Source organism: Aedes aegypti, chromosome 1, assembly GCF_002204515.2.
Source record: "Aedes aegypti strain LVP_AGWG chromosome 1, AaegL5.0 Primary Assembly, whole genome shotgun sequence".
Taxonomy (NCBI): domain Eukaryota; kingdom Metazoa; phylum Arthropoda; class Insecta; order Diptera; family Culicidae; genus Aedes; species Aedes aegypti.
This window is the reverse complement of record NC_035107.1, coordinates 267,670,430-267,694,274: the sequence shown is the minus strand read 5'-3', so window position 1 is coordinate 267,694,274 and position 23,845 is coordinate 267,670,430. Positions and strand designations below refer to the sequence as shown.

Sequence of the window (23,845 nt, the reverse complement as noted above, 5' to 3'; positions counted from 1 at the left end):
ACCCACGCCTTCAGCATGGCTTTGCTTTGTAGCTGCGGACTCTAACCACTCGGCTCAGGAAAGCCCCTCTAATAATTAATTTTGCAACTCTCAGCTTGATTTTTCCCGAATCTCAGCAAATGATCATAATGCTTGATAAGAACTCGTCATTAACTCTATTTCTCGGTGCCAGTCTTGATAAAAAAGTTGACATTACATTTCAACCGTGATAACATTGATAGTAAGAAGTTATTTAGAAAAACTTCCACTTTTTTCACTTAGAACCTTCTTCACTATTCAGACGTGTGGTCATCAAAATTGCGCTCTATGTTCAAAAAATCTCTAAAATAAACCCACCCGAAAGGATCCTCAACCGTATTCATAATCTGCTACTTTTGATATGGTCTGGTTTTAAAGCACATTTGCGCTCTAGAACAGTCGCAAATGGCCACTGGAAGTAATACCACGCTTGTACTGTGTAGAACAAGTGTGCTTTTCAGATGGCGCATATAATCAGTACATGTTTCTGCTTTTAAATCAGAAGCTGAACTGAAGAAGGCTGCCAGACATTTTTTACATCATTCGTAGTAATTGCCATGCATTTTCTGATACTTTTAGAAATTAGAATGATAAAAACACAAGCATTTCAAAATTCCCGAATTTGGCAACATCCCAATTTTGGCAACATAAAAATCGAGCCTTGTTGCCAAAATCGGTAAGACACTGTATGCGAACACAACGACAATTGACAATGAAAAAAAAACGGAGTGCATCAAAATATCAAACAATTTCATACATAATTTAATTGCATTTTATTGAGCTTTATATGTATTACAGATCAAAGCCATTTAATTAAGCCACATTTCTGAAAAATAAAAATAAAAAGGAAAGCTTCCATTTCATTTTATAGTCAAACGGCATCCATGTATAACCGGCACCCATTTAGAGAGAGAACTATCGCATTCGACAGCTTAATCGGTGTTACATTGCCATTTACCTGTTACGATTAGTTTTGTTTGCTAAAAATAAAAATAATGGTTAGTCAATGGTATCGTCAATAATTTCATAACTCTCCTCATCCCTTGATCAGCCGATAAAACGCCATAACGTGAAATTTCGGTGAGCATTCTCTTACTATCGTTGACCATCGCCATATACCTACGGGTTACAGCCTCCATTATACATTCTGCGGTTATCCTGGCCGGTCTTCTGCAAGAAAGCAACTCTTTACTGGGTATTTTGCTCCGTAGAGTTCATTGTTAATCTGAAAACAGTAAAATTAGAATAATATTTCAGATAATACCTTATATCAAAGAACTTACTTGAAGATGCTTTGAGATTTTTTTTTCATTACCAAAGCGTTAATATCAATAATAAACAATCCTATGCGAAACGATAGCAACCACAGGCAACCTTTAGAGGAGAAAATCACATCAACGAACTCGCCAGCTGGCCGACCGGCCAGATGTCATTTTCTTCTCCCCACTGTTTACCACTCCCCGCATCCACTGACTGCTTAGATTGCTGTACCTTTCTTCAATATACCTTGGTTCGAGCATTGCATAATTCTGGTGCAGTATGCGATCGCGAACGCGATGGTTACTATCAAACGACATTCCAGGGAAAAAAAATGCAATATCATCAAACCAATCAAAATCGCGCGCGGAAAAACATCTCATGCTCATGTTGTGTGGAACCTAGTTCACGGTGCAAGTGTCCATTGATTCACGGGGACTAACACCACAGATTTCTTGGAAGGCTGACAAAACTTCTCACTCTCGAACGTGCGGGTTAGTGGTTCATCAGGGGCAGAGCTAGGGGCGTGTACCCAAATACAGTAATACCTCAATATAACGTAACTCGATTTTTATATTCGTTACGTTGTATCGAAACAAAGTATATTTTTTAATGGGTATTTGTTGATGAGAAAATAAATCTAAAATTTATGAAATTCATTTGGCAGGCATTTTCAGCCTTTTTACATTTTTTTTCTCAATATTTTTCCCTGTTTTATTTTTTTTGTGTTTTATTGCTTACATTTCACAGCTAAGTAGAGATTGCTGGAGTAATCATTTTAAAAATGTATTTAGATGCTATAGAAAAATCCGGAGAGGTTTAGAGGAACCCTTAAATAAGCGGAGAAACTCTAAAAGATTTTTTTCAGGAATCTTAAAAAAATGTTTAGCAGCTCATGAACATTTCTACAACAGTCTGAACGTTTACAATCAAATGTATTGATGGATTCTCTAGATAAATGTTGCGAGAAACCTGGAAACAATTATGAAGGAGACTATAACGAAAATTAAAGAATTGTACTATGATTAGTTCATACAAAAACTCATAGTTAAAAACTTTAAACAAACTCATTTAAATTTTTTTCGGAAGAATTTTAGGGTAAATAAATTTTGCATGAAAATCTTGAAGAATTTCCCATGGAAGAGTTAAAGAAATAGCTGATAGAACTATTCGCGGTATTCCGTGAGTATTCTCTGGGCGATTCGGAAACTATATCAGATTTTGGAGAAATTCTTGAATACATTGTTATATAAAATCTTTGTATTCGTCAAGAAAATAAATTAAATATTTCTGGAGAAACCACTAGTAGAACCAGTTGAGAACCTTCTTAAGAAATTTCTGGGGGAATCAATGAAGGATTTCTCGTTACATGAAATTCTTGAAGAAATTAAAGTAGTACGTTTATAATAAAATGCAGAAGTTTATAATAAAATTGCTGTATATTTTCTATCATCCTAATTTGATAAAACAAATTTAAGATTTTATTAACATTTCATTTGCCGTAGCAATTTAAATTTTTTACAGGTGAGTTGATTTCACCTGCTTATAAGAGAAAAAAACACGCTTTCAAATTACTTGACCAAACTTAACCTAAATATACAACGAATTAATCGTGGAAATAAAAGATTGTAACGATTTTTGCCTGAAATTATTAATTATTTTATTTGACATTTGTTCCAATGTTTCAACATTGGATATTCTATGTAACTCATTGGTACTATACCAGGGAGGAAGCCTTAGAATCATTTTCAAAAAAATATTTTGAGAATTCTATGCAGAGCTTTTTTCCTGGTATAACAACAGCTAGTCCATATTGGTACAGCATACAACATGGCTGGCCTGAAAATTTGTTTGAATATCAAAAGCTTGTTCTTAAGACAAAGTTTTGATTTTATATTAATAAGGGGATAGAGACATTTTACATATTTATTACATTTGGCTTGAATGCCCTCAATGTGATTTTTGAAAGTTAAATTCTTATCTAGCATGAGCCCTAGATACTTAACTTCATCTGACCAATTTATTGGAACCCCTCTCAACGTGACAACATGTTTACTTGAAGGTTTCAAATAAAGAGCTTTTGGTTTATGTGTGAATATTATTAGTTGAGTTTTGGAAGCATTAGGAGAAATCTTGAATTTCTGCAAGTATGAAGAAAATATATGCAAACTTTTTTGCAATCGATTACAGATGACACGCAGGCTTCGTCCTTTGGCGGAGAGGCCTGTGTCATGCGCAAACAAAGATTTTTGACATCCCTGAGGTAACTCAGGTAAGTCAGATGTAAAAATATTGTATAATATTGGTCCCAAAATGCTGCCTTGAAGAACACCAACTCTTACAGGAAGTCTTTCAGACCTGGAGTTCTGATAATTAATCTGAAGTGTACGATTTGACAGATAACTTTGAATTATTCAAACAATGTATGTTGGAAAATTAAAGTTTTTTAATTTTACAATCAAACCTTCATGCCAAACACTCTCGAATGCTTTATATCTACGATTTTTTCTAGAAATTCCTAGAGTATTCCACTGATAATTACTAGATTGTTCTCAAAAAGCGCCGCCGAAAAAAATGAAACTTTGCTGGAATGATTTACGAATGAGTTTTTAGACAAATACCAACATGAACTACGGAAACAACTTAATGGTGTCGTAGGCATATCCACTTGACGAATTTATCACTTGAAATCCTGCGTAAATTACTTGATGAGCATTTTTTTATCAAAGGCATAGTAGGAGTCATAGATATATCTTTTGAGAAACTGTTGGAGACATTTGAAATCCTTGAGTTCAAAATTCCTTGAAATTAGGAAAAAAAAAACCTGTCTCAAACATTTTCCGGGAGAATTTTTTCGAATAATTTCTGGTGGAAGTCCTGACGAAATTCCTGGAGGAATGTTGAACCATTTCTTGATGGAACTACAGAAGAATTTTAGGATGGAATTGCTCAAGGCGGTAATCCAAAAAAAAAAAGTCTGGTGGAATCCTTATATATATTTCAACAAACTCAATAGATAAATTATTAGAGGAATCCTAGGAATGGTTTCAGTTGAAATCCGTGAATGAATTTAAGAAGAAACACCAAATTCTTGGAAAACTTATTTGAAGAATATATGTAGGAATTCCCAAACCTAACCTAAACATTTCTTTGAGCATTTTTTGGTAAAATATAACCATTTTCGACGTTAAATAAATCGGCGGTGACAGCCCGGCAACACATTGGTCTAAGATGAGTTCTATCAAGTTTTTTGAATGCGAAGTCAGTAAATATTAACTTTGACGCGAATGCACAATGTTGGTGTAAAGTGTCAAAAGTAAATTAATCAATACTTATTGAACTGTTCATTGAAAACTGAAGTTTGTAGCAGGCCTGGTTTCAGCGGTACCGTAAATCCAATAAATATAAAGAAGGATGATACTTTTCATACAAATATACTTCAATGAGAAAATATTTGTTTTAAAATTTAGCCTATACATAGCGTTATAGCTAACTCACTTGATTTCGATTTATGACTCTATTGAGTGATAGCAAGAGCTTGTATTGTTCTGACTTGGTTGAATCTTCAAGTATGTTTTTTTTAAGTTTATAAATCATGTCTATAATAAACACTGCAAAAAGAAATGGGGGTCAAAAAAGTTACGTTACATCGAGGTAAAAATTACGCTATATCGAGTTACGTTATGAATAGATTACGTTATATCGACTTATGACTGTATGCATTCGAATTCCACCACAGATATAGATCAAGCAAAAACGATCGAAATGAATGATTAGTTTTGAGAAGAAGAAACCGTAAGACAGGATAACATTAATAGTTTTGTGGAAAAGCATTCTTTTTTGAAGATGTTTATTTAAAATTTATAACTTCACATTTTAAAATTTTACTTTTCATATAAATGAAAGTCAAGGCCCAAACGGCTACTAAAAGCGAAACCGGTTGGCTAGCATGGATCACACCATCTGAACTCTTAACAAATGAAAGTAAACCAACACTGAGTCGACAGGCATGTTATAGTTCATGCTGGCGAACCGGTTCCGCATTCCGTAGCCGTTCCGCTATCATTGTGTTTAGGTCTTCAGTTGTCGGTTTTGTAGTAACATTGATACACTAGTTTACGGCATTTTTGAACTCGATGAGCTGATTATCATTTTCCATATAAAATCGTGTGCTGAATCCGCAAATGCGGTCGAAAAAATCCTATGTAGAACCGTTGTTGAGATACATTCAAAATGTGAGTTTGTGTTAAACGCTAATATCTCAGGATCAAGTGCACCGAATTATTATCTCTTTTCTCCAAATGACACTAATAAAATTTCCTTTCGACCTCTAGAACACAATTTTTCATCGGTATAATCACTTTTCAGTTGTTTAAGATTTTTTTTGCTTGTAAAATTAATTCTCAAGCAATATGGAATGTAAGAAACAAACTGTTAAAAAAATTTCTTTTAGCTAAACCAAAAAAAATATAAAAAAAGAAAGAAGTTTATCCGTTGTTGGAATCGGCTGAAAATTGTAAAAGTTATGATCTTCTTTTTTTGTAAATGCATTGAAACTCGAGATTTACTGGTGTTGGGAATTTCAACATTATTGACAAAAAAGATGATGATCATCATGCATAAGCCAGTGATGACTGCGCAGTAACCGTTCTTCCAATGGTTGTCCCATAAGGGGTCATCCACAAATTACGTGAGATTAAACCCCCTCCTCCCTATGTAAGATTTTTCCAAACGAATCAGATTTTTTTTTGTGTGGAGTGTAAGAAAACGTCAAACCCCCTCCCTCATAAGCCCTTTCGTAATTTGTGGATGGCTCCTAACTAAACAAACTTCGCGGATTTCCATGCCGGTTCAACATGACTCAGATCCGTATCTGGTTTGTCCGAAGCGGACAAGAGAAGCTTCTGTGGAATCTGATGTGGATAACCAGGTAGAGTATGACGAGAATGAAGCCGAATTGGATAGAATCACGCTTGAAGAAACGAAACATAGTATCCCCTGAGATACAAGTTATTGCATACAGATGTCGTCATGAAAAGTTTTGAAAATACTTCTCTATTAAGCAGTTTTGTTACATCAGGAAAACGACAAACCATCCATTCCGCTGGTTCACGTTGAAAATATTGTCGCACCGCCACCAAACCGGATCGCGCCAGTGAGATTCGCGATGCGCATCAACTCGCAACATTTTGAAATCAGTTTTTTTTAGTGTGGCGCTGCATTCTTTCGATTTTTATGAACACAGCGCACTATTCACATATTAGCTGCGACGCTCGGGACCCGAGAAAACAATCATTTTAAATAAGTTTTGATCTTGATTTCTACCGGATGCATAACATGTAAAAAAATGGCGTTGTTGCTCAAACAGATCAATAACAACCAACATAATTGAAAAATCTGCTCCGATTTGAAAGTCGTTGTAATGTTGACCGGTTTGCAACAAGTTGTGGAATGATGATTTTTACTCGGCAAGCCTCGTTGGATAATTGCGACGAGTGCTGTAATAATTGAATTCTGTAACGAGTTACGCACATCATTTTTTGCAATTTCATAGAATACCACTTAAGGGTATCAGAAATTATATCGGGATGCATTCACCATTGTTGTACAATTTCTGAAAAAAAAATTGTGTTATTCATTACGCAACTCAAAACAGTTGCGTAATGAGAAAGCGTTGCGTAATGAATCATTAAAGCACCGGTTTCAGTTGTGTAATGACTATATCCGCACTGCATACTTCAGTGCAGGAAAGTAGGCCGTTTGATTGGCGTGATGAAAACAGCCTATTACGATGCGACTCAGTACTTGAAATCAGTGTTTTCAAACCTGTCGGATGCAAAGATAAAAAAAGATGTTTTTGTGGTTCCTCAAATTAAGAAACTTCAAAAAGCATTTTAATTCAATAAACACTGTTCAAAATCTACTAGTTACTATTCATTAAACGATTCTGTTTTTACATGATTCACTCCATTCACAGCAAAGTTCTGTTCATTTTTAAATGCCTCTACACGCTCAAAAAAGAATTCTGAAAAACGTGAACTGTCAAAAATACACCATGAACTACCACAAATGGTCACATAAACATGATCTAGTTCACGGTGTATTTTTGTTGTTGACGAGTTCACGTCTGCTGTTCACGGATACGAGAACGGATTTTTTTCTGTGTAACGGAAAATGCGTTTTTAAATATTCAGCGTTAGAAAATGTGCAATTTCGGTACAAGAGTAACCGTAACTTCTACAATGGATCATTGAAGGTTGTTTTTGCAAGTGCTCACCGCATCAAAACAAAGGCGCCACTGTATATGGGATTTAACATTGTGACAGCATTGCTGTTGTGTCAAACACACAAGGCTACGGTGGCGCTATCTATGCTTTCCATAGCGGCCGTTTTGGTTATTTTAATGATCCATTTTCATCCGATGTTAACCATCGATGAATCATTTGCTTTTATTTACTTTTAGTGTAGCTCAAATTAAAATTTTTAAATTTATTTTATTTTGCCTTATTTTAAGACTAAATTCTAACAAAAAAAAAAGCTGAAAATTGATAAAATTGTCAACAATATCATTTATACTATAAAAGTGGTTAGTTTAACAGAGATCTCATATCCTGATATTCAATGGAAAATTTGTTTAGCTTACACTTAGTGTATTTCAAAAAACGGTTCCACTTAAAAATTCTTGAACCTCATTTTTGGAATCAGCGCACAATTTTACATCAAAAATGGAGGTCGGATGGTAATGGCCATTCAATTTGTTTTACTCTGTAAACTAGTGTAATAGGTGTATAAACATTTGGAAATCCACAACCAAACTAATTTCTGACATTTTTGAGCTTGTTTAGTGAATTCTAATTGAAAACGGTGAATTAGGTTTTTCGCGTTAAAGTACGAAATTCGTAGAAAAAATCACCTACAAAAGCGTTTGAAGTTGTAACAAACATGACAAACACCATTATTGTAATACCTCGGTATAACGTAATTCGATTTTTATTTTCATTGCGTTAAAGGTCAAACCCTCCCTTAGTGGAGTGTTTTGACATGTTTGGCATAAAAAAATGACTATATGATATTTTTCTAAAATGTACGCTGCAAAAAGGAAGGAAGTCGTCACTATATCTTTTATGTCATTAGTGACTATCTCGGGGATGGGATTCGATCCCAGGTCCTCGGCGTGAGAGGCATGTGTTCTAACTACTACACCAGGTCCGTCCCCAACGCCTCCACTAAAAGAAAAGTGTTCCTATTGTTGATGCAAAGCTTTTTGCAGGAAAACATTAAACGAATTGTGATGTTCATACATTTCATTGATATATGGATTTGAAAGCTATCGACTGATACGTTAAAATCACATATTTCATGATTTTTTTACTATGATTTAGCAGTTTTCCCTAAGATGCACCTCTACTGGTATATATCCCCTATCGAGGTTACGATATATCGAAACCAACGAATCACATTGTCATTAAAACAGACGCAAAACACACTACAAATCAAGCACGCTGACATCCGTTTATCCCAACTTTTGCGGATTGGGAAACAATCACAAGAAAAATTGTCATGACAAACACGGAAGCCAACATTGTCGTAACCTTTTCAAATAATGATTATTCAATTATTTTAAACACAAAATCAAATTTGTTACTCGATAATGTTACAATGTTTACCAATAATGAGAAAGTTCTCGAAAATCGCAATGCAAATCCAAAATTGCTACGCACGTGGTAAATGACAATTGTCATTTTTTTTTCTTTTTCAATCATTGGCTTTGCATTCCTATTAGAACGAAGACCATTTCTCAGCTTAGCATGCTTGCTTGTAAAATCATTAACATGGATAGGAGATGTGTTGATACTTCATTAACATTTCGCAATAGAAATCACCTGAACTTCCCTCATACAACTTTACAAAGTTTATAATTTTTCAAAAATACTTTCAGGGATGCTAGAAAAAGGTAGCAGGAATATATGGAAATCCCCACCAACTACTTCCTCCGGAAATTATTGGAAGCAAAATTGAAGGAGTTCAATGATGAATCCTAAGAGTATAGCATATATTTTTTGTGAAATTGTTAGAGCATTTTTAAGAATTCCTGAATGAACGGATAAAGCTAGGAATTACTGGAGTTGTCCTTTGAGAAACGTATTGAAACGTTCCTGGTAAGATCTCTAGTGAATACAGGGAGAAAATCTAAAAGAATTACTAAGATGAGTTCTTTCAGTCATCTTCAAGAAAGTTAATGTGGAACAGTTCTTGAGTATTTATAATGCATTGTGATTTGTTTTGGTCAATTTTATTGATGGGATCTCTGAAAAAAAAAACGATTGGAAATTTCTTGGACCAATTTCTGAATTAATTCCCGAAATAATTCCTAACAACATGTACAAGAGAATTCATGGAGAAACCACAAGAGAACTCGAATAACTAAAATTAAACTATCCTTGAATAAGATTCTTTGAAAAAGTTCGTGAACGAAAACCATTCCGGGAGAAATCTGTGGATGAATACTGATCAGCATTGAATAAATTATCGTAATAAAAAAAAGCTGAAGGAATTGGAAGAAAATTATTCAGATTAATAGTTAAGCTTTTTTTTTTGAGAACCAATGGATGAATTCATTGAGAACTTTTTTAATATTTTCAGTGGAGAATTTTCTTCTACATAAAATCTTGAATAAATTCAAGTAACTCGTAGGGTGGTTTTTGGATAAGTCCTTGAAGCAAGTCCTGGAGAAATAGAATTTTTGAAGGTACTATTAATTTATTTTTTCAGGTTTCTGAAAACCTTCAACAATCTTTACGAATTTATATAATAATTCCCATATACATTCCACGAATTATTACTTGGACGAATACTTGAACCACTTCTATGCAAAACTTTTGGAGAATTTTCAGGTTAAATCCTCGAGGAATTTTTAATGAAATCCGTTAAATTAACACTTATGAAATCCCTAAAAAACTTATGGAGGAATATTTGAGGAAATATCTAGAAGAACTAATAAAGCAATCGCACGCTATGCCCAAGGCAGCAGATTATAGAAATAGAAGGAACATCGGATTTTTTCTCGCTAGAAATCAATATTCGGTTTATATTTTCATAATCGGAAGATTTAAAAATTTTCTATCGGTGAATTTCTCAATCGAGTGAAGAATAGCCAAAATTTGTCCTGAGGTACAGATGAAATCGAGGCACCATTATTGGAGCACTTCGAGCCATGCATCAATTTTCTATTTGACTTTGGGGAAGATCGAGCCAAAGGAGGACTATCATTGATCGTACTAGCAGTGCGATCACTCTGGTCGGCAAAAGTGCGTTGGATGATAGCGATTTCCTTTTTTAGCTCCAGTATATCGTTCGCATGTACCATATCATATTCATCAACTGATTGACCGCTTTGAGAGCAATGATTTGTCATTCCGCAGCTAATTCCATTTCGTTGTAAACCCTGTTTACGTCTATGATGATGATTAAATCTCAAACATAAACACGTTATCAGAAACACGTGAAGGGGTACTAAAAGACGGACACTGCGGCGACAAAGACGGTGGTGTGTCAAGTGCACTGGTCCAGCAGCTGATCGAGCAGCTTGTACGTAGTGGCAAACAGCACCGCGAAAAGCATGTGAATGGAGTTTTAGATCAAGGTATGGTATGGCTAAGAGGAAGCGGTGTGCAAAAATAGCCAAGCCATGTGAAGTAATAGGTTAGCAGTGAAGAAACCGATGAGGCAGAAATTATTACGCCTAGCGTGCGAAGAGCAACGAATCCACCTAGCAGGACTGTTGACCGTCGCAATGGAATGCACCACGTGATTGCATTCCGTTTCGTGAACGAACAGCGCACTATGGGCCGGAAATCGAAATTTCGCGACAAAATTCCAAGTGCTTTCATAAAGAACAAAAATCAACCTCAATCCTTCCTTGTCCATCCATGGTAGCAAAAAACGAACGTTTTTTGGATTTCTGTCGCAAATTTTTCGTTTCCGATCCATAGTGCAGCGATGACGAAGAAGTGGTATAGTAATTGAACGTCTCACTTTCATTCATCGACGAGCTTACGATGAATGTCCCTCTTATGCTCGGTATACGCTAAAGACTGGTTTAAGTTGATGGCGTCACTGAGTCGAGTAAGAGGAGGCTCGGAAGTAATCTCAGCTCAGCTGTTCGCAAATAGCATGCATGTAATCGCAACGAAGCTTGTCTCCATTCCAAAAGATGGATTATTTATCCACAATGTTGATTACGCGCGGATAAAAATAGTTGTGGTTCAATATTTTTAGCCCCTTAACCCTCAGCGTCGAACGATAGTGAACTGTGTCTGCGGTTTGTACAGAAACCGACAGATCAACCGCCGCAATCAATTTGGGTTAGTAGACATTGTACGACTACGCAGTTCAAAACAAAGCATAACTGCCAATTTGCGTAAGTGGCGGTAAATCTTAATGTCACGGTGCTCTCCAGATCGTTGTTATCTGGAAAAAGATTGATATTGATGATTTGCTTTGAATGTGTGGACTTATATCATTAGACTGGCACTTAAACAAAAAAGTTGAAAAACTCAACGGGGCATCCCTTAGATATGAGCCTTAGAGTAAGAAAAAAGCTCTCTCAAAATTTCAACTCATTTGGTTGCTCCCCCAGCTGGCGCATTCAATTCGAAGTTTGTATGGAATATTTGTTTTAAATGGATTGATACTTGACCCTATGTCATTGTTTCGTTCCGCAGACTAGTTAATCGCGTTCAATTGAGCCCAGATTGACAAATTCACTAGTTGATACCCTAATAAACATAGTTGCAGGAGATTGTATCTGGCTTTAAAATCAATTTAATTAGCCTTTCAGTAGTTGAAAGTTAGGCTTAGATCAGCACTCCCGTACAATCACATATATACATGCACCTTGTACCGCAGCTCGCCCAGCGTCATAGGTGGCTATGATGCGCTTAGTGGCTATCACCCAGCTATATTGAAGAAATGCCAAGCATTATTGCAAATCTACTTCAGATAGTTAAAACACCAACATTCTCAATTTTAATCATCATACAACCTTCTACAATATTGTTCGCTATGGTATCAAGAAGTGTTTTTGACATTCTGGATTCAATTGAACGCGATCAACAATTTTCCTGATCCAAACAGGAGATGATGTGCTGTTTCCTATATGTTGGAGCTGAAAATCCCATATTAACTTCAATTCAATTGCGCCAGCTCATGGAACGACCAAATGAGCTGAAAATTTCAGGAAGTCTTCCTCTAACCCTAAGAAATAATCCTAGGGGGTGCCCCGTGGAACTATACAACTTTATTTTTCTCCCATACTGAGCTGGGCCAGTCTATTATATCATGAAAAAGGGCGCAACTTGAAATTAGGTCCCACAATATTTTTTTCAATTTTGCTCAGACATGCATCTTAGCTTTAGAAAAGACTAGTGAGCACAGATATAATGGAGATTTTTTCGCTGATAATAACGGTCTGGTTGCGTCACTGAGAATGCCGTCCCTTTCAACTGGAAACGATTTTATTTTTGTTCGCGATTCCAGCGAATTCATCTTAGTCAAAAGCCCCGACAGGGCAGCAGTGTCTTTTCTCCGTAATCGTTTCCGAGCTCAAACAAGTGGGCATTGCTGCTTTACCCGGGCAGTAATCACTTGTAAATTACCAAGCAACTATGTTACGCGCAACTATCTCTCTTTCAATTGGATTGTTTGCTTGGGCCAGGTTTGGTACGGTGAGATTCTGTCGGTCACTGTGTCGTTGTTGCAGGTTGTTACAACTGTTGGTGACGTTGTTGGAAATGCTGAACTCATCGGCTGCATAGGGAAACCTACCCAGTAGCGTAGCTAGGGGGGTGCGGTGGGTGCGGTCCGCACCGGGCCCCGGGCCCCGGGTTCTTAGGGGCCCCGAAATATTGGTAAAAATTTTAATGCTATTGAAAATTGAATTTTTTACAAACTGAAATAAGCAAGGAAAATCAGATAACGAGGGGCCCTGAAGTGGTAACGAGTAGGGGCCCCTTTATCATCTACTATATTGCTGAAGGTAGCGTTTATTATAACGCTATAGAACAGTAATTTTGAACAGAACATCATTGTTTCGGATTCGAAAATACATTGTTCTGTTAATCATCAAAATCTGGGGGCCCTCTAAAACTTGAGCCTGAGGAAGCCAGGAACAGGTTTAGGAACATTTTATCACAGACAACAGAAGTAACACTCTCGATAATTTCATCGAACAGCAGAACAACGCCCAATTCTAATATTTGGTAGTTGGCCGACGCGCCTCTCGTGGCGCTCGCATCGCTTTTGTTTGAGTTTAACGTTTGCTCACTACCGCCACCTAGTTCGCGGTTGGCCAAAGAGAGGTATTTGTAGCATTGGACGTAAATGTTCTCGTGACTATGTTTTAAACTGATAATTTCTTTAGCTGTTACGTCTGTTTGTCTATGATTTTATTATAAGCCTTATCCTAAACCAAGCCTAGAAATGATTGTTTGTGCATAATATTTTATACATTCTTGAAAAGTACCAAAGATTTAACGCGATAACGCGAACAAAGGTGAACAAAGTTCTCTGAAGTCTCCATTTTACGCTAAACATCTAATCTATCTAAAGTTTCGTTTTAGTTTTTTTGCATTGCATTAATTTTACGTGAATTATTGAGGCTCCAGAGATTACTACGCAAATAATACATAGGTCCTTAGATTTTCATCTTCAGGAATTCTTCTAGAGATTCATTCAGAGATTTCATCAGGTATACGTACAAAGACTTCTCCAGGGATCCCCACAAGAATTCGTATGGAGATTCCTCTAGCGATTCTCCTTGGAATATGCCTTGAAGTTTCCTAAGATATACTAAGAGGAATTACCGTAATTTCGGGTGAAATTGATCATTTTTCACGGTTTTTCTAGACTGTTTTTTATAATGATAACAATGCCAAACAACTAAATGCAAGAAAACAAGTACGAAGGTGAGCCTCATCGACTTATGTAACGAAATTTTCTAACAAATGTCATTTTAGTGTTAACAAATATCTCTAAAACAAAAAATCAGAGGATCTCATTTCGGGGTGAAATTGATCACTTGTCAATGCCATTATTGTTAGTTTTCAAAACAACTCTACATGATAAATTTGAGCTCCCCGAATCCGAATATGCTTGTCAAATTCTTAACAATGAAATATTTATATAAATAACGAACAGTTAAATTTCAAGAATAGCACGGAAAACGCCTAAATGTATGCAATTTCCTAAAGAATTCAATGATATCTAACAGAAATTCAATTATTTCAATCATATGAGTTAATTGGTACGAGTTTTGGTGATGAAATCTTGTTTAGGGTTATATCTCAAAGATCCTCACAAACTTTCAGGTTTTTATCATGTTCAAATCCTTGCTTATGAATAGAAGTTCATAGGTGTTTGTCAATACTGCACCGTGCATGATTTTGAAATTTTACATTATTTTCATAGTAATAAACATTCTTTAACGCAAAAAACTTCATAACACACAATTCGGCTATAGTTACGACAAGCAACGTTCATTTACTGCAGCTTACATTGATATTTGTGCTCCATTGCGAATAAATAAAATCGTGTGATACGATGATCAATTTCACCCTTCTGATCAATTACACCCGATTTTACGGTACTTCAAAATTTGCTCCAGAAACTCCTACAGCAGTCCAACATTGGAAATACAACGAAAGTTCTCTCAGAAATTCTTGCAACAATTTCTCCAGGTATTACACTGAGATATCCAGGGCCGAATTTACAAATGTGGGGACCCGAGGGCCATTGTCTAGTGGAGGCCCTTTTTGCAGTAAAACATTTTGATACTTTAGAATCGACTAGATGCTTACAGGTTAAATTCAATGCTTTTTGTGATTATTGGTCAACAATGAAATTTAACTATTTGCGAGGGTTTAAAATAATCAATGTATCCAGTACACCTTTGGGGAAACTGAATACGCTTTATGGCAATGAGGATGAGAGTTTACAGACAATTTGAGGGAAAAACAAGATAATTTATGTAAACTTGAAGATGAATGTTGGGTTTACATATTTTTTCTCATAGATCTTAAAATTTTTGGTATAATCGTTATTTTAAGTGGGTTTATCATACCTGTGAAACATTTTAGATATCTTTTCGTCTTGTTTGCATCGTATTTCATCAATATTTTTCAGCTGTGAATGGTTTTGCAATCATATTCTCAAAACCAAGTTATTTTAATTACAGTGACCCAATGTCACCCCCTCTATGGGGTGAGATTGGGTCAGTTCTCATTCACTTGTGGTGCCGCTGTGAATAAATATTTTTCTTTAATTTTTTGGACAGTTGTTAATGTATCATCAAACTACATACACACCAAATTTGAAATTTATTGGAGTTAAATTGCGATAGTTATTCAATGAATAAATCCTACATACACCTTTTTGACCCATTCTCAATCCCAACGACTGTTTATTATGATCTTGTTTCTCGTGAAATTATCAAAATTCCATTCTGAACTTCTGTAATATATTTTTTAGTATCTATATTCTAGAGATAGATAGATATATTTATTTAGGAGATTTGCAGTCCGAGCCTATCTCATTTTTTTTTATTTTAGTAATTTTATTTGAGTTGATTTGCATAAATTTCGCCATTATTCCGGATTTATGGAAGCACCTTAATCTTTCAAATCACATGATGCGATGCCAAAAAGTTGCAATGCAATTGCATTGATTCTAATTACTCGTAAAAGTTTAAATATAGATATATTTGTCGAAATTTGTTGTCAAATTAATAGTTGAAGAAAACTTCAATCAAATACAAGAATTACATTCTGAAGAAATTTCAAAAGAAAATCAATAGATCCCACATAAACTTTAAGAAAGGCGCTTTGAGAGTTTTTCGGATTAATTGAGGAATCGTAGCCACTATCAGCCCTGAAGTGGCACTATCAGCCCTGAAGGTCGTATCGGCATATTACTCTTCATTAAATGACATTTTGATTTCTAAACAAAAATAAAAAAAAAAACGTTTTCAACATTAGATAAACATAAGGTCCATTATTTTTAATCCTCACTATTAATATTGATTGAAAGCATATTATTGTTTCGATTAATTGACAAGTGAATTGGCACACCCCGCTATTTAGAAGGGTCCCCAAATTTGGCTCCGCCCCGGCCCCGAAAACCCTAGCTACGCCACTGAACCTACCAAGCATGGGGATAAGTGCCTCTGTTATAACTAGGTACTACAAGTGTTACTACTTAATCTACCTGCAAGTGGCACTCAAGTTTGAACATGTGTTAGATAAGCTGCAACTGAAATAACTGAGTTGAAATTTTGAACGATAAGGGATTTGGATGGCCAGTTGAGATTTCGAAGTGTCCTGGCAATCGCCATTTAATACAACAGTTTTTGGTATTGGCATAGGTTATCTCTGCCAAAGGACGAAGCCTGCGTGTTATATGTAATAGAATGCAATATAGTTTGGATATTTTTTCTGCAAACTTGCAATGAATGGGAAAATTCTCCTAATGCTTCTCAACGCAACTTATAATATTCCCATAAATCAAAAGCTGTTTGCTTGAATCCTTCAAAGGCATGTTGTCATAGTGCGAGAGGTTCCAATAAATTGGTAAGATGAATTTACGTATCTATGACTCATGAACTTAAAAACTTAGCTTTTATAAATTTAATATTAAGCCGAATGTAACAAAATTGATGAAATCTAAACTTTATCTTAAGAGCAAACTTTTTATCTACAAACAAATTGTCTGGCCGACCATGATGTATGCTGTACCAAAATGGACAAGCTTGTAATATCAGGAATAAAGCTCTGCAAAGGATTGAATCCGTTGAATAAACTTTTGGAGATGATTCTGGAGTTGCCTCTCTGGTATAGTATTTAAGAATTATATAGAATATCCAATGTTGAAATATTGGAGAAAATGTCGAATGAAATAAACAACAATTTTAGACAAAAATCGTTGCAGTGTTCTTTTGCTACGATAAATGATTTATATATTTAGGAGACGGGGTTGGTGGTCTAATGGCTACCGCTTTTGCTTCTTAAGCAGAAGGTCATGGGTGCAATCCCAGGCCCGTCCCTTTCCTCGTACTTTGTAGTTGTATCTTTCACTTGTTTCTATCTACCACTCTTAATATATCACAGTTGATGTATATCTATCAAAGTTCATAGCATTTGCTAGAACCCGAGACGGACAGAAATACGCTTGCATTCGTTCATCATTATAGCATGCCTTCCTTTACGCCTGATACATAGGCAGTCTGCTAACCAAACTAGCAAGCCTCTCTGCCATAAAAAATGCCCCACCCTTTCACCCTTCCCGCATGAACTGGCCTTGACGCAGTGGTATATACGGTCAACCGTGGGAGCCAGTTGAATGCATCATCAATTCCTTCCCCTTCCCCTCATTGCTCTGCATTCTGACGTGGCAGGCACCATTGTTGCCTAAAATAGAAGATCATCAGCACTTAAAAAAAAGTGCTTGAAAGTGGCAAAATTTTGAACCTCGTAGTGTTTACAATGATAGTGCTTGAGCTACTGAACAACTTTGTTGAAGATGCCATCTCTCTAAGTGGTCAGGATCCTGAGCTATCCAGAAAACAAAAAAAATATGCTCACTAGCGCCGCCTGGTGGCAAAATCTCGAATCTTTTGGCTAGAATAATGATAGTCCTTGAGCTACTGAACAACTTTGCCGAAGGCGTCATCTTTCTAAGTGGCCAGGATCCTGAGATATCCGCAAAACAAAAGTTTCATGCTCACTAGCGCCGCCTGGTGGCAAAATTTTGAACCTCATAGAGTTTATAATGATAGTCCTTGAACTACTGAACAACTTTGTCGAAGACGCCATCTTTCTAAGTGGCCAGGATCCTGAGATATCCACAAAACAAAAGTTTTATGCTCACTAGCGCCGTCTGGAGGCAAAAGTTTGAATCTCATAGCTTTTATAATGATAGTGCTTGAGCTACTGAACAAATTTACCGCAGGCGCCATCTTTCAAAGTGGCCAGGATCCTAAGATAACCGCAAAACAAAAGTTCCATACTCACTAGTGCCGCCTGGTGGCAAAATTTTGAACCTCATAGTGTTTATAATGATGGTCCTTGAGCTACTGAACAACTTTGTCGAAGACGCCATCTTTCTAAGTGGTCAGGATCTTGAGATATCCGCAAAACAAAATTTCTATGCTCACTTACGCCATTTAGTGGCAGAATTCCGCAATTCAATGACCACCATATGTTAGCCCTTGAATTACTGAACAATTTTGCTGAACATCATGATCCTCTATTTTGAATACTTTTTAAGATAATGATCATTTATAAAAACGGTCGTTAATCTGAATTTCGGTCGTTAAAAAGTGGTCGGAAAAAGAACCGTCGGTAAAAAAAACGGTCGTAAAAAGAGGTTGGAGTGTATAGAAAAAGCATTCGACAGTGTTTGGTATAAAGGTTTAATCGTAAAATTAAAAAACTTTTATTTTCCAACATACACTGATAGAATAATTCAAAGTTATCTGTCAAATCATACACTTCAGGTTAATTATCAGAACTCCAGATCTGAAAGACTTCCTGTAATATTTTCACATTTGAATTACCTGAGTTATCAGGTATCAGAGTATTGGCTCAAATGGCACGTTCCCCTTATTTGGGAGATTTGTGCCTCGCAATCCATAGCCATTGTCATCACTTACCTGGTTCGCATCGTTTCCATATTGGTTTCAAAAAGATAGCTTAAAGGTTTCAAAACACAAAAACAGTATCTAAAAGCTTCCAGATGGTTTCCATATAGGTAAAAAGAAAAAAAAAGAAGAAAAATGCGTATTTAAACTTTTTAGTTTGGAATAACAATTTTCTTTCTTTTTTATATTGTGTTTTTAAATTTCTTGCAGTTTGCCAATAAGTAAAACGAATCTGATTTAGTTCAAATTTATTTATTTAAGAAAATTTTATCCATATATGATTTTTCATGTAAATGTTGTTTGGGTTTTGGGTATCAGTGGAGTTGAAATGATCATTCTATGGAGTGGATCAGGTGCTGACTGAGCAAGTATCTCAAAGGGGGACACTATATTTTTAATCAAAATGTCGCCAAGGTCGCTTTCAACCAGTCATAGCTGAATTGGTCTTTGGCGGTGAACCAAACTACTCCGAAGGAGATACCAGAACCGAGAAACACTGGTTGCTGTTGGTCCAGAGGTATCGCTACTTGCCGCGTCACTAACTCAGACATCAGCTTATCATAAAAATCGCCGTCCACATCGTTCTTTGGTCTTTTTACAACCAGCCTCATACCATTGGGATCGTCCGTACGCCCTCTCTTGTCGGTGTTAGAAGCCGGAGAAGCCGCCGCACGCTTCGTCGTAGACGTAGAAGGCGTCGGCGGAACATCTCCCACCGGCGACAGCAACAAGAGGTCTTCTTCAAGTTCCATCATCCTAAAAGCAATAAATTCAATGTTGTTATAGAATGAACAAAATCAATCTGTAAAAAAAAAGAATGTGTGCCTACCTTACGATAAAAATAGACAATGCCAATAGACTCCACTGAAAAGTGCACAGAAAACAATGTGATACACCCGACGGATAGTTTCAAACTGCTGGATGCTGTTAAACAGCTTAGCTTGCGAATCGACTCCGCGTATTGTGTCTGTATAGTAATTGGTGTATGGTGTACATGTAGGTATATATTTACAGTACTGACGTGATTTTATCACAACAGAATCGAAGAAACGTAATGTTCGTAATAATAAAAGCGCATGAAGATACTTTTAAATAGGGCACATGTTGTAAACCGTAAAAATATGAAATGCAACACTTAGCAGTGATTGAATTTTTATTTATAGTGTGAGATACAAATCGAAGTGCAAGTTGTATAAGGGGATAACTTTTTGAAAATAATTCTCTTGTTTCGACACGCCGTTGCAACTCTTTGTTTGTATGTAATAATAAAATACAATCTGTTGCTGTTTGAGAATCTCATGGTAGTCAAACATTGTTTTAATACATTGTCCAAAGGTGCTTCACAAAGTACTAATACTTATCTGCAATGGAAATGCCGCCATAGTACCGTTGGTGATGATACAATCAGAACCGAGAAAGTAATTTTACTCGTTTCCACTTTTGAGTATCCGTTATCGGTCTGCATGCTGCACATATCGAACATTGATGCAATATATTTTCGTTCGCACTTGGTTATATTATTTAAAACACTTCTGTTCACAAGAAAAACATCTAATAGATAGGAACACAAATTTGTCACTGTATAGTTCAACATTCCTTCTTCTCACCCTGAGTTACCTCAGGGATGTCAAAAATCCTTGTTTGCGGATTGCACAGGCCTCTCAGCCAAAGGACGAAGCCTGCGTGTCATCTGTAGTCGATTGCAAAAAAGTTTGGATATTTTTTCTTCATACTTGCAGAAATGGAAGATTTCTCCTAATGCTTCCAAAACTCAACTAATAATATTTCCACATAAACCAAAAACTTCTTTATTTGAAACCTTCAAGTAGACATGTTGTCACGATGATAGGGGTTCCAATAAATTGGTCAGATGAAATTAAGTATCTAGGGCACATGCTAGATAAAAATTTAACTTTCAAAAATCGCATTGAGGGCATTCAGGCTAAATGTAATAAATATGTAAAATGTCCCTATCCCCTTATTTATCGAAAACCAAACTTTGTCTTAAGAACAAGCTTTTGATATTCAAACAAATTTTCAGGCCAGCCATGTTGTATGCTGTGCCAATATGGACTAGCTGTTGTAATACCAGGAAGAAAGCTCTGCAGAGAATTCAAAACAAAATTTTGAAAATGATTCTAAGGGAGGACCTGGTGTAGTACTAATGAGTTACATAGAATATCCAATGTTGAAACATTGGAACAAATGTCAAATAAAATAATCAATAATTTCAGGCAAAAATCGTAACAATCTTCTATTCACAAGATTAATGCGTTATATGTTTAGGTTAAGTTGGGTTAAGTATATTCAAAGCGTTTTTTTTCTCTTATAAACAGGTGAAATCAACTCACCTGTAAAAAATCTGAACTGCTACGGCAAATGAAATGTAATATGTTTTTAACAAAATGTTAATAAAATCTTAAATTTGTTTTACCAAATAAGGATGATAGTGTTGTCTTATAACACAGAACACCTAGATATAAGAAATGAATGTAATGTTTGGAATGATACTAATAAAGAAATTAAAAAAAAAAACGAGCGATAGAAATTCTACAAAACAAAAATGCAATTGCTTCCCCATAATGTAAGAACTCACATTGAAAATGATATAATTATTATATTGTCGATTGATTTGAACAAATTTGACAAAACAAACGAAAAAGTATAAAATGTTTATTATTTAATGTTACTTATATTATTGTTTACTGGGAATGCCAACAAATATCGAAATCGTAAATCTAACTGACTGTATTTAAATTAATTGATTAAAACGACAATTTTTTTTAAACTTTTTGTGTATTTTTTCTTTAGTTTTGCATAAAAACAATTTCAGCATACTGTTTATATTTGGAGGAAGTCAAGATAAAAAATATACATGACCTCATTTATTTCATTTTAAAGTCTTCAGGATTTGGAGAATTCGAACTATACAATTTCCATTACCCACTTGGCCCACGGTACCTTACTAATAATATTTAGTTATACATGTATCATCCTTAACTGATCAACAGAAATTATGTTATTTCGTTTAGTATGTTATGGATCTTGTATCAAAGTTAACGATCAACGCTCCGTCATCGTAATCATCGTCATCATCGAAACTTTAAAAGCAGTTTTTCTGTTCAAAATTGAAAATTATTCTATGAAAATGTGTTCACTGTTTCTCGGTTGGAGAATAGAATACAGTGAACACATTTTCCTATAAATTTTCTTGATTTTGAACGAGAAAACTGCTTTTGAAAATTCCAAAATCAATGACGGACCCTGCCCCCTTAACCACATTATCAAAAGGGTATTACGGTATTACATAGGGTATTACGGTAATATATATAAGGTTTCCTAGATTGGGATGGTAGCGATGCCCAACACAGGACACCTATATTTAGAAAATGAATGTAATGTTTGAAATGATAGGTGCTAGGAAATAAAGTTTATGCTTGTACTGATCTATTATTTCAAGTCTACAAAGGCTAATCCGGTCTGACTTTGCTCCGACAAGATCAGTATGTATACTATAGAATCTAGAAACTTCTTGTAAAAGTGGACCCATGCAATAAGTTGTGTAGTGTATAACCTCTCTCATCTTCATTAGTTTCCTTGTCCTGCTGCTGGACACAATTTGCTATAATTGCTTCGCATCAAATGCATTTGCTTCAGCAACAGCCTTCACATTGTCGCTCGTCCAAATCAAACCCGGAGCAAAACTTGCAGCCAACGACAAAAAATTCCCCAAAGTTCGTTCGATATATCCACCACTGCGACCGCAGCAACTCCCGATGTCAGAGAGTAAGTTAGTCGGCTCAGCACAGAGAGTGTTCAATTTAGACGATCGCCCGACAGTATCGAACTGGACTCGAACGCGATCGTATCGTTATTTCGCGCGGTTTGTGGCGACTTGGTGCACGTGTTACGATCTATTATATCTATACAAAATCAACAAAGTATTGTATGTACGACTGCGATCATAGATAGTGAATGTATATCGTCTTTAGGTGGCTGAATGCATAATAGGAGCTGTGTAAGGGAAAGAACACAATCAATAAGAAGTGCCTGTCGAAGAAAAAGGATCGCACTGGATCGAATGCAATTTTGCGAAGAATTCAGGAAGAATAGTGAAGTGAAGGAGTTGCTGAAAAAAAACCGCAATAACCGCATCATAAAATAACAACATTGTGATAAGCAAGAAGAGCTGGTTCACTAGAGGTGACTGCCAGAGGTGGGCAGAAAGTTGGCAAGCTGTGTTTGTTATTTGGGTGCTGTTTTGGGAATTGGATGTGAAGACGAGACTTCGGAACCGGTTTATTTTGCACATTTTGGTGGACTTTTCGTTTATTTTTGCTCGCTGAAACTGGCATTTCTCCGGTCTACTTTTGGGAGCTTCTATCGTGGGAAACAGGGTATTGGACAGGACTTTTGAAAGTTTTATTTAAATTCAATCACATTTTATGTTATGGTTGACCCGATTTGAGCTTAAACTTTCTCGTACACATCTGATCAGTTAAGATGATTAAACTTTCATTATTCAAATCTAGAAGGATTTAGAATTACACATAAAAACGGAATTGTTCCGATAATGGGTTAAAAGTTTGGCATCAAAAAACGAAACGAACAATAGTTTCATTGAATTTAGATGACTAACCATCAGAGGAAAACTGTATTGTTCCAATATTGGAATAATGCTCAAATCAGTCATACCTACCTATTTTTTGTGTCTATTATAGAGGTTTTGAACCAGGCGATTCATTTGCCAATTTCATAATTCTGTTTTGAAGAGACAAAATCAGAACGTATTTAGAGAACTCAAAAATTCACTTATCTCAATTACAACAGCCATTCAATGCAATTTATGCACATCATTTTACTTCAATTCAATGTCAA

General features: G+C 35.8%; 1 protein-coding gene and 1 long non-coding RNA gene across 7 annotated transcripts in view; one reads left to right on the top strand and one right to left on the bottom strand.

Moving 5' to 3' along the window:
- The window catches only part of LOC5568916 (glutamyl aminopeptidase), a 76,056-nt gene that overhangs the window by 14,636 nt on the left and 37,575 nt on the right, over window positions 1–23,845 (top strand). Inside the window, exon 1 of one of the 6 annotated variants that reach the window (XM_021837736.1) lies at window positions 22,803–22,913. The exons of 3 other annotated variants lie outside the window; for them this stretch is intronic. The gene's annotated coding sequence lies outside the window, so the exon portion shown is untranslated. Of the gene's footprint in view, window positions 1–22,802; window positions 23,171–23,845 lie in introns of those variants that run through there. 2 more of the 6 variants (XM_021837735.1, XM_021837737.1) reach the window with 2 other exon arrangements.
- LOC110674105 lies at window positions 19,199–19,903 on the bottom strand. The gene is made up of 2 exons (XR_002498672.1): window positions 19,797–19,903; window positions 19,199–19,723 (listed from the first exon to the last, which is right to left on the bottom strand). It is a non-coding gene; the product is annotated as an uncharacterized LOC110674105 (long non-coding RNA).